Source organism: Pocillopora damicornis, chromosome 6 (assembly GCF_964200805.1).
Source record: "Pocillopora damicornis chromosome 6, jaPocDami1.2, whole genome shotgun sequence".
In the NCBI taxonomy this organism is placed as follows: Eukaryota; Metazoa; Cnidaria; class Anthozoa; order Scleractinia; family Pocilloporidae; genus Pocillopora; species Pocillopora damicornis.
Window position 1 is genome coordinate 8341689 of NC_142675.1, and position 11607 is coordinate 8353295.

General features: G+C 38.3%; 1 pseudogene; it reads left to right on the plus strand.

Annotated features, from left to right (window-relative positions):
* Positions 1-5811: 5811 nt before the first annotated feature.
* LOC149043774 (uncharacterized) lies at positions 5812-6624 on the plus strand (annotated as a pseudogene).
* The last annotated feature ends 4983 nt before the right edge of the window (positions 6625-11607 follow it).

The following is an 11607-nucleotide window of genomic DNA, read 5'->3' on the forward strand; positions in this document are numbered from 1 at the left end:
GATCCCTCCGTTAATTGCCTGACCATACGCGCTGTAAGGGGAGGAAAACTTGAAAACTCCATCAGTAAGTTTAATAAGAGCTTGGCGGAAGAAACAGAAAAGTAGTTTTCCCCTCCCCTCCCCTCCCTTCTAACCCCCCCCTCCCCCTCCCCCTAGGCGATAAATAAGGAGCGACCGCTAACAACATGAAGCGAGTCTTTCTGAGCGTTTGACTCGAGATTATATTCAGATTTTATTACTATTGAGTTTGCACAGGTAAATTGCAAGTCATTGGAATACGGTCAATAATTCTTCAGTATAGCTTTATAAAGTATTTATCTGGTAAATTTTATGCTTTTCCTTTGTAGCTTCAGCTGAATGCATTTGAATACAACCATCTCGTAATTGAAAATTAGGTGCAGAGTTTCTTTGCTTAATTCCCGCAAGATTATCCGACTCTCTCTATATGTGTTAATTGCGTAAAATATTCTGATCGGGTCCATCCATGGCAGTCTCTCTGGCCCAGTCTTTGGACGGGTCGACGATGGAGACGTCAAAGGAACAGACTCAAAGGCTTGGTTTATAGTTTTGCTCTACTGATCTGATTCCAACAATTAGTCATGAGAAGGAGGAAAGTTTTGATTTGGATTGAGTCGCAACTACGAGCATGGAAGGTTAGAGTTTCAAGGGGGTAGTGGGTGGGAGAGGCGGATTCCTGCCACTAAAAACTTTGAAAATATAAGAAGACGAACGCATCATTCGTAGTTTTGGCAGAAAAACGCTATCTGACGCTGAAACGCCCAAATATACAAAAAAAAACCCAAAAAACAAACCACAAAGGATTATGTTACTACTATAGAAGGGAAAACATTATCTTTCTTTGCCAGAGGAAAGGTGCAAAATAAAGAGATCACCAGGCGAAAAACGGAAAGTCTCTAACTGCAATGTGAGGTGCGGAAAATCTGCCGTGCGTGTCTCGTTACAATCTTAAGATGCGTGACCTGTAGCGAGAGGTGATATGAAACCAATCACACGATGTTGTTTAGAAGCAACTTTAATGACAACTCGTCTGCAGCTGAAAGAGAAAAAAAGTTGCTTATTGTTTAGGTGAATCTTGAAAGAGCGCTGTTATTAATTTTTTTGAGTTTCTGCTGCCGTACTGAACTGTTCGTTTGAGAGAAGGCTAAAGAGCTAGAGAACTTGCTCCTGGTAGGGGAGGATTGTTTATACTGTTTGCTACATTCAGTACATGTGCTTGACCTTGTTAATTACCGAATCGCTTTTAGTCGCTTATCTTGTTCTCTAGCGCGTAAACCCCGCAAATTCGCTTAGTTATTATTCTTTTTCATTGTTTTAAATAGTTTCATTGAAATTTGTCTTTAGCCCGCTTTTGCGTTTGCTTTTCCGTGGTTAGGAATCAGGGACATTCGCTCTTTTGTTTTCTGGCATTTCTCATTTCGTTTTCATCTGTTGTTATTGTAATTGGACATGCGCCTTTGTTCAAAAATGTACTCGCTTCATTCGTTTTTGTTTGCACGATATTCGCGCAGTTTGTTATAATTCCAATCAGTTTATTGCATAACAACATCTGTTCCTTTTACTACTCTTGTTGTTGGGCTATATTTTACTTAGTTTTGTTCTCACGTGTCGTTCGTTTGTGTTGCTCCAGTTATAGTTTCTATTTCATATTTGGCCATCTAAGTTAGAACAATTAGTTCGCCAATAAGTGCTTTTCCGTTCCATTTGATTTTCTAAGATTCTCTCTAACCTTGCTTACTTGTATGTAGAATTCTCTTGTTGTTCAGTTGTAGTCGTCATACACGGTTTTTCCGCAGCATTTTTCATCGTTTTTAGTCGTTCATTTTACGATTTTTATTCGGAGATTGCTGATCCTTTTATTTTCATTCATTATTAAAGTCGGCTTTTCTTGTCAGTAAAGGGCTGTTGTGTTTAAACGATAAACAGATTAATACATGGTTGCTTGGTTGAATTTCTCTTCTCGTGTTCAACTCGAAATCTCACTCGTTCGCAGCACTATCTACGCGCGCCTTTAAAATAAGAGAGATGGTAAGTTTTAAGCTCAGTAAAGAAATGGAGAAAGATGTTTTTCGTCTTGTCACAAACGTGGGACAAATAGAAAATCTTCCTCTATTTCTTTGCCAAGCTCAAAACTTTACCATCTCTCTTAGTCTATTTACAAACATGACGTTATTGACATCGCTGATCCCAGCCGCGTGCAGGACGCGTGTCATATGAACTTCGCAATAGACTCCGCTCACCATAGAGTCTCTATGGCTCAGAGGTAGAGCATCGGAGCGCGGCTTCCGCAGGTTTGAAATTCGATTCCGTGTGGGGACTCAGATTTTCCTCTTTGTCCCGCGCTCGTGAAAAGACGACAAACATCTTTCTCTGTTGACAGGACACCTCGCTAAATAAGAAGTTCAGCTATTTTTCAAAAGTGTTAACTTTACATATATCCTTTATTGCTTTTATAAACAATGGGTGGATACAAACTTATTAAAAACTCAAAAATATAAAAATCGAGAGTAGAGTTGCGTAGCTTTTCATTTTCCGGGAAAAAACAATCTAGATTGCAAAATTCAAGTGAAAAGCAAGCCAATTGTCATTAACGCCATGAACAACTGGAAGTCAAGATACTTTTTTATCGTCACACAACAAATTAGCAAACGTAAATATCATTTTTCTTGATGCCTCTCCCGGTGTCACCGATCTCTATTCCCGGTTAATATAGCGGTAAAAAAATTTTTTTACAGTCAAAGCGTTTGGAAAATTCCTTAACTTTTTTAATTAGCGAAGTATAACTTGGTGACATTTTGGTTTTACAACACGATTCTTTTCTGCAACTGCAAATGATTTGTCTCCATATAAATAGTTAAAACTTGTTTCTCCGCTGACCACTCACGTTTTGGACTATTTTTATTTCCCGGCTCGTCGCCCGTGATATATGAGTGAATGAGTGAACTGTGTTTAAAACCGCATGGCCACAGCTACGAGGCTGTTGTCCAGAGGGGCCCTGTATCCGCCTAAAATCATTACGATATTATAATCAATTACGATAAACACTCGTAGTTTAAAAACTTATGGTCTAAGAAAAACTGAAAAAAAAAACCTGCAATATCACATGTAGTAACTCCCACTCCCAACTGCATCTGCATCTTTGGAAACAAAGCTTCAAAAGCCGTTAGAAATTTCCTGTAGATCATTTTAAAAGCTCGGACAAATCAAGGAATTTGAAGAGCAATAATTCGCTCGTTCATGCAATGCGCGGTTAAGTAGACATGTGTCACAACAAGGTGAGCAATATAGAAAACGCTTGCAGTATCGGCACTTTTCCTTCATTGTTTTGGTAGCCATTTTGGAAATGTAGCCGGGCATCTTTATGGTAGGTAGCTCATGTGTGATCTATTATAGAATAGTGTATACGCAAGTACGTTGGTAATAAAATGAGCCGTCCACTGTTTACAACGCTGGAAAGTATTGTTGGACGATTACCGCTTGCTGACAAGGCTCTCCAATTGATTTATTTTTTTAAACGGGTTTATATGTCCGGGTTATATTTCCTTAAGATTATGCCCGAAAAGAGATTATTTAATGCAACATAATCTACACCATCTTTGCTTATTACCGATCGCGCCTGTTGTTTTTGCAACCTAACACCTTTGAGCATGCTCAGTGTCACCGATCGGCTTCATATTTAAGAATAAGGTCGACTTTCACGGTTGTCCTTCGCGAAAAAAGGATACTGTTAACGCCTAGTTACAGCGTAACCACCATAAACTATGTATCAGTGGCAAAGTTATGAAATGCGCTATCAGGAAAAAAAAACATTCCTTTTAGCTTGATCTAATCGTAAACCGACTGAGGTGCAAAAATTCCAATTAGACGATGTTTCTTTGAGAAAATCGGGTATGAACACTGACGGCACAATTATATTTCTGCACAATTCCAGTTCTGAGGGGTTGCTCTTCAAAATCGTGCGGGGATTTTTTGATATTGCTATTTGTTGCTTTGCAATTTTCCTGTTTAGTTTGCCTATCAAAATTTTACCAATTTCGAAAAACGGAATCCCTCACAGTTTTTTTTAATTGTTTGTTATCTTAGGAGTCTTCTGGCCAAATTTCAAGGCAATTCGTAAATTTCATACCTTATTAAGTTCGTATCGTCCATAGCTTCGTCCATAGCGGCACTACACAACATCAGTCGTGTTTGCCTAATTTTTACTACGGTTCTTCCAATACGTGATTTTGAAAAAGTTTTTACCACTAGCTGGAGGTACAGCTGGCATATTTTTTCGACTTTGCCCATATTACTTTTCTGCATTCTTAACGAGTCGCACACTCCTTGAAATTACTATTTTCTTGAATAAATTTACATTTTCTCTTTTTTTATTTAGTCTTGTACCTCTAGCCGGTAGGAATTAGAAATCAGTTAAAGAAAACAATTTTTCCATGCAATCATCACTTAGAAAACGAAGTGGTTATTACTCCTTGGAAAGCAGAAATGTAAGTCTTCTGTGTCCTCTACTTCATTCTATTTGTATAAACAAACACACCCTACACAACTATTTTCCCAGGTTTGGTCCTATTTTTTATTTTTTTTTATTTTTCAACTATTTACTTTCTCGCCTCAGAGCAGGCTAAGGTCACAGAAAACTGGCTTCTACAGGCTCATGGAATAACATATCTTCAAACATTACAATCACGTGTTTGTTACCTAAGCATTTTTTTTCTTCGTTGCTTATCAGCTGCATACCTGTCAGAGCCCGGATTGAAATCATTCTCCCTTTTTCCAGTGATAATAAAAGGAACTTAATCATATGTGATCCTTGGTGGAGACTTTGCAGTGTGGGGATCATGAAAAAATACTTTTTTCCCTTTTATTTCCACATTCTTTGTGACAAATCAATGAGGCATCAAAGAGACATTCATTCATTTATCAATTTTGTGTGGTAGTCAATCAGTCAGTTAGTCAATAATATAAGTCTGTGCGAGAGGCATGTGCTGTAGGTATTGACTTTTGGGTCATACCTGAAAAAGGGTATTGAAAACCATATACAAACCCCTCCTTTTTCAGGTTAGCCACCACATTTTAGCTATTGAAGTTCTGCAGTGGTTTTATCTTTTATTCCTTTCTATCTTTTCCAATTTTTGCAAAAAAACAAAAGCAAAAAAAAACAAGGTAAGTGAATTACGCACCTGTGTTGGAGACTGTACGATGCGTTAATTATTCTGAATTTAATTGACATTTATAAGAGATTTCCTCCATCTATAGATAACTAAACAGACATGCATGCGGCACGTGTTTTATCGCGCCATATATGGCACTGTTCCACGTGCTTACAACGGGACGTTGAGGTTGTGTTTCTTGCGAATAAGCTGAGAGTTGTGAGTGGGAGTTCACCAAAGCGTTGTCGTAAAATCGTTAAATCAAGTGAATAAACAGTGACTTAATAAGGAAGCGTGGTACAGCTTTTTCACGTTTTTGACACATCTGTCTTTCAAAAATCAAAATAAAGAGTAGATTTAATTTGCGATTTTTATGGAATGTTTTTGGATCCCTTGGTCTCCCCATGACCACTACACCCCTGCATCTCTCCATTTAACATTCCCCCTCGTAACCAGAGTTCATCTAAGGCGCCCCTCTGACTTTACACTTACCTTTGCCAACACCGTAACAGTAATACATAACTAAGCTAGTTGTTGTTTCCACTTCATGTTTGTGCAATAGCTTCTCGGCTGATTTTAGGGACTTTAAGATGCAGGCTCTACAACGGCGACCGGAAGGGAACACTTAAAACCCATCGGACTGCGCATGTCTAAGGCGGGAATTCACGCCGTACTCTTGCCGTCTGCTACGGCAAAATCGTTTTGTTCCCGTAATGGTGAGTACGTCAGAATTTGCCATAATATTTTTTCTGAAGTCTTAATTATTTTAAATGTTTTCCTTGTGATTAAATTACTTACGTTTCTTTACGAGTTGACAAATCATAGCTGAACGAAGAATTTGGACGCAAATTTCTGAAAACCTCAACAGTGTGACTGCAGTCAAATTCAAAGTAAATCAATGGACGGTGAGAGAGAGAGATTTGACTTGCTACTCGGAAGATGTCGACAGCAAAGTAGCGAGGAAGCAAAAGCAAGTGGTACATCTCCCGAACCAACAGAGTTCAGCGTACTGTTAGAAGAAATTTCTAAGAGAGAAATTAGTAGAATCAACGAGAGAATCTTTTAGCAGCAAGAGCGTAGAAACAGATCGCAAAAAAACCGAGATGCGTTCCCAAGCTTAAGCCTTGGAAAGACTTGATGAAACTAAAAAAAGGCCAATGAAGACTGTGAAAGAAAAGCGAAAAGGCAGCAAAGAAGCGGAGCTGATGTTACCGAATTTCCACGGGAAAAGTCAGAAAAGGAGCTTAAGATCCGTGAAGAGGAGCTCGACTTGTAAGCAAGAGAAGTTGAAAACGAAAAAGAGAAGCAAGCGCAAATGTTTAAAACCCAGGAGGCTATGATTGCAAACATGGCTTAACGACAATATCAGATGCAAACACTTCAAATGGCCTTTTTGCAGAAACAACAACAACAAACACAGGCTATGATGGTGTTGTCAGAAAGACTTGCGAAAAAGTAATTACTAACTAGTTCCCCGACAGAGATGACATTGCATTGATTTACTCTTCCTTGTAAATTTATTGCAGCTTCAAGTTAATGATTTTGTTTGTTAAATTTCATTTTGCATTTTCTGTTTTTTTAAAGTAGGAGTAAATTCTGTTGGGTTCTGCAAATATGATTTCCACCTATTTTGCTGGAAATTTGTTCAGTGGTTTACATCATTCAAGATATATCTTAAATGAATAAATTATTTTAGTGCTCACAATTATACTTTCTTTGTATTCAGTTTTAAAAAAAGGCATAGTATTATGCAAAGTAAGAAAAAAGGTTCGGGAGGGTTTACACCGAAAGAACTTAGAAGTGTTATTTTCATACAGGCAAGTGAGGCTGTTCCTTAAAAGTGCGCAAACGATATTGTTAGATGTTTTTTTTTTTAACACTCGTTCTGTTGACTATTTCTTCGTTCTCTCCTTTTTCTACACAAGTTACTATAACGGGAACTAGCTCAGATCTCTCAAGGAAAGTGTGGGTCACCACTTAAAAAGGCGACGCTTACTGAGCTATCAATCTCTAACCTTCGTCATCCTTTTACACTTAATTAGCGAATCACGTTAAGCTATGCAGAACTGAGCTCCATACTAAGCAGGTACCTTCGAGATGTTTACGCTTTACAAAATAATTTTCCACCTTAAATTTCTGACTCTTGTGGTCAAGTTTGGTCATAACTAAAACAAGACTGGTAATATAGAAATTAAAGTGAACTTATTAACAGAATTAGAATCATAATTGAAAAGATATCTTAAGAGAAAATAGTCCTCGAAGACTGTTACATAACAGCAGAATAAACAGGAAATTCGGAGAAGAAAGGGCGTGCCCAGGGTACCGCCCCTAAAAGAGCTACGTGCTGTTCGTATAAGTTACCTGATTATGAATTCAGTGCGGAGGATGAAAAGTACTACTTGTTGGCACCCTAAGTCACCTCTAAGAAAAAGAGGTGTCGAACGTGCTAGATTAAAATTTAAGAACTATTTTCCTGATCCGGAACTCGACATGGATTTTACCTTAAAAAAACTAGAATATCTGTGGTAAATTATACATATCAAACTCATGGGGTACAAATAGTCTTATCATGAATGTAGTGACCATGCCCACTTCAACACCCCACTCAAATCGAGTGTAATTTTCGAATGCTTTACCATCGTGCGGATTCTCTACGGAAAAAGCATTCAATTTACCTCTGAAATATTAAACTATAATATTGTGGCTTTCTATTTCGCTAATTTTCTAACTTGAAGGTAAAGTTTTTCCCTCGTCATTTTTACCTTTTCTTCGAGCGGTTGCGTGAAATTAACAAGGTGTTTTTGATCAAAACACGACCGAGCGAAGGGTCTCGGGCGATATCTCTTTTACGCAGGCGCAAACTAAAAATGTACCGTCAGAATCAAAAAGAGGAACAAATTTCCTTTGTTTTGACATGTAGAGTGTCGAACAAAAAGCAGATTTACGCTCGTCAAATGGCGTTTCAAAACAGCTTTATTTCCTCCTTTTGATTTTTTCCTGTTTTGTAAAGCGTGAAAGCAGTAGGAGAGGGATCGGGAAACTCAGAAAGCACTTCGGGAATTAATCTGCCATCGTTTATTTACAAGATAAACAGGTAAGATTTGTGAAGTTCGTTGAAATATGAAGTCTAAATAAATGCCCCTTTTAAGCTTGTTTGCTGGATTTTTTGTAAACTTCCCTGATTAATTTTTCGTTTCAGCTTACTAATCTATACTATTTCAAAGCAATGTAAAGACGAAGACGGAGAACCATGAGTCGTTCCTTTCAACAATCGTAAGCAAAGTGTTTGAGCAATCGGATATAAGAGGAGTAATAATCAATAGCCGCATATCAGAAGTCTTCAGAAAGAAAGTATTCTGTCTTCAGAAAGCTGTCAAGAAAGCTAGTAATCGTGGAGAAAGGCAACTAAATGCACTTCTTAGCAAGTTGGAAACGGGTCCCCGGTATCAATTTAATATCATATCAATCTCAATATCATACAGTTTTGTATCTTTCTTACGTGGATTCACCTTTCTAACGAGGGTGTATGTTGAGTATTCATTGCAAAATCGCTTTGTTTTTTTAATTTCCCTCTTTGGCCTGTCCGCTATTTTGAAAATTCGTAACGGAGAGCATGCGCATTACGTGGGGTTAGTACTTGCGTACACATGGAACCGAGAAAAACAAATGTTCGTCGCACTGGGGAAAGAGTTTGATATGGTAGGGTTATTTCCAGGAAATTCCTGTACGGGATCAATTTTTTATAAGGTAAAGTCATTCTTCTTCGTAATTAAATATCTTTTCGCAACATAATGGCAATATACCAATATTTAGCCGCGAATTGTAGTTTACGTAAAAACATCTAAAAGCTTGAAATAGTTTACAATGTCTCCGAAGAGCCGTTCCACAGAAGACCTAACGGAGCTCATGGCTTCGTTATATGCCTCCATCTGAGGCATATAATTTGAATGGTATCTGAGGCATATAACCAAGTTTAAAGTTCTTTTTAAAATCTAAAAACTTGAAATAGTTTAAAATGTCTGCGAAGAGCCAGTCCCCAAAAAACATAACTGAGTTCATGGCTTCGTTATATGTCTCCATCTGAGCAGTAAAAACTGCATTTCTGAATGGGCTTTGGAGGTTCACTCGCAAAGGATAAGCCGGATCACCGTATATACATAGAGGCCGTCCAGCTGGCGAAAGGGCATATGGGTTGAGATCTGCCAACAGGTTGGAGTCTGCCAACATCCCGGCATCATGCTTTCTTCCCTCTGAAAAAATACAATGCAGGGAACGCGCAGCAAGTTTTTTGAGTGGGGGGCTGTTTTGGCTCCGTTATTTTGTTAAATAATTTTTGTTTAATTTATTTTTGCTTTTGCAAAAAGGTGAGGGGGGCCCTGAGGCCCCCTCAGCCCCTCCCTCTACGCGGTCCCTGTAATGTTAGTTGATAACTCAGAATTAGTAAATAGGTCGTAAACAAAGTTGCATCTGCTGTTGCCACACTCTTATAATAAATCATTTGTTGATGGTTAAATACAAAAACCATTCAAACAAATGTAAGCAAACATAAAGATTGGAATGCAAACATTTTAAAGTACCCACTAACAGGTCCAAACATATTAGCAATCGTTGTAGACGATTCTTTGGTTACATTCTGGTCTAAATATAGGCCGAACAGTTCCGTCGACAAACCCGAAGCAGTTATCCAGTGGTGCTCCTTTTCTGTGAACTACAACGGCGTAGTATTTTAGATTCCTGGGTCTTAGCAGCTGATAGTTCAATTGTTGAATACGATGACGGCGAGTTGCATAAATGTAAGTGAACACTTCATTTGTTATCATGCTGATAACGGGAACAGGCTTGGCGAACAAATGTATCATGTCGCTGTACCGACATGGACAACACGTGCGTTTTAACAACAAACATAAATCTTCTTCTCCATCACAAACCTTCCCATGGCTGCTTCTAATATTACGGTATGTGCATTTTTTAAAATCTAAACTGTGCCAAACATGCGTCGTCGCTAAAATTTTTGAGGTCAAATTAAGAGAACGAGTCGTACGGAAGTTCTAGGTTTTGTGATTCGTAGCTAGTGTAAAGCAACAAAAATTCGTCATCACTAATGTAGCATAGGGCAGAATGCTGTGACATTCATTAAATATTCATGATCACTGAAGCGCAAATACGCGCTCTGAAAAGCCCAAAATTAGAGAAGAAAGGGCCATAATTGGCCAAGTAGCGTTGATAAAACTTGCTTTCCTGATTTCAAGAATTAAAAATCTTAAAACCCACGCACGGAATTTTGGAGAGGAATGTTGTATCAACAATTTAAGACTAAAATAAAGAAGATTGAACAAGTGGAAGGAGTATTCTTTTGCACTTGAAAATAAGGAAAAATTGACCTTTTTTTGTATGGAGTCCGTTTTCCAAAGCAAATTTCTGAAAACTTTTACTGAATTTCGACAACCCACGCACGGTTTATGGAAAATTCATCTTTTCTCATCGAGAATCTGCAAAAAGGTTACAAATTGGTCAACGGGAACCACTATCCTTTTCAGTTTGAAAACTGCTGGTTGAATTCGCGTTTGAAAATGGCGCGTCTTGAGCGTGCGAGCTATTGTTTTAAGCCTTCGATTGAATAACAATGGTTACCAAGACTAAATAATAGACCATTCATAAAAACCGTTCAGTTGTAAATTTATTCACTATTACCGCGAAGTTCTCCTCCTTCCCCTCCCCTTCCCCTCCCGCCCCTAAATCCTTCTCTGAAACCTGGCAATCTTTATAGAGTTTCATGCATTTTTTCGTAAAAACATCATGATTCTTCGCGATCGAGACTCAAGACTGGCATATACTTGTAGTCCGATTTCAACTGAAAGAAAAGTGAAGTAAAACATACCAAATCAAACAAAATCGAGATAATAACCAGCCCAACGCATCAATCGAATGAAAGTTCTCCTGAATTCGATAATTGATCGTTCGATACCCAAACGTGCAGTTTTGTTTGATTGGCAAAACTTTATTGTGAGCTCGATTATGAATGATTAGTTTTTTTACGGCACATGATCGTCTTCCTCGTGCGGCAACTATAAAATTCGCTTTGTTTCCGGCGCTGCGTTTCAAGTTCACTTTTTGCGAAACAAAACCTCCTTTTGACCAAACAAAACCTTAGCGAAACTTATAATTATGCGTCGGAGTCAAACTTTTGCGAAACAAACAACGCCGAGTTTATTCAAACGAAGGAAGAAACAAAAGCGGGTTGTGGTCATTCAAACGAAGGGAGTAACAATAGCGCACTAAAGCCGTCTTTCTGGGCTTCCATGAATAGTAATAAGCGTTATGACAGACCTATGCGTCTTCTTGAACTGTAAGTAAATGTCACAAGAACAATAGCCATTCTACGCTATGGTTCATCTTATAACAAAGACGGAATAACTTTCTTGCTTCCTTGAAGGATGACACT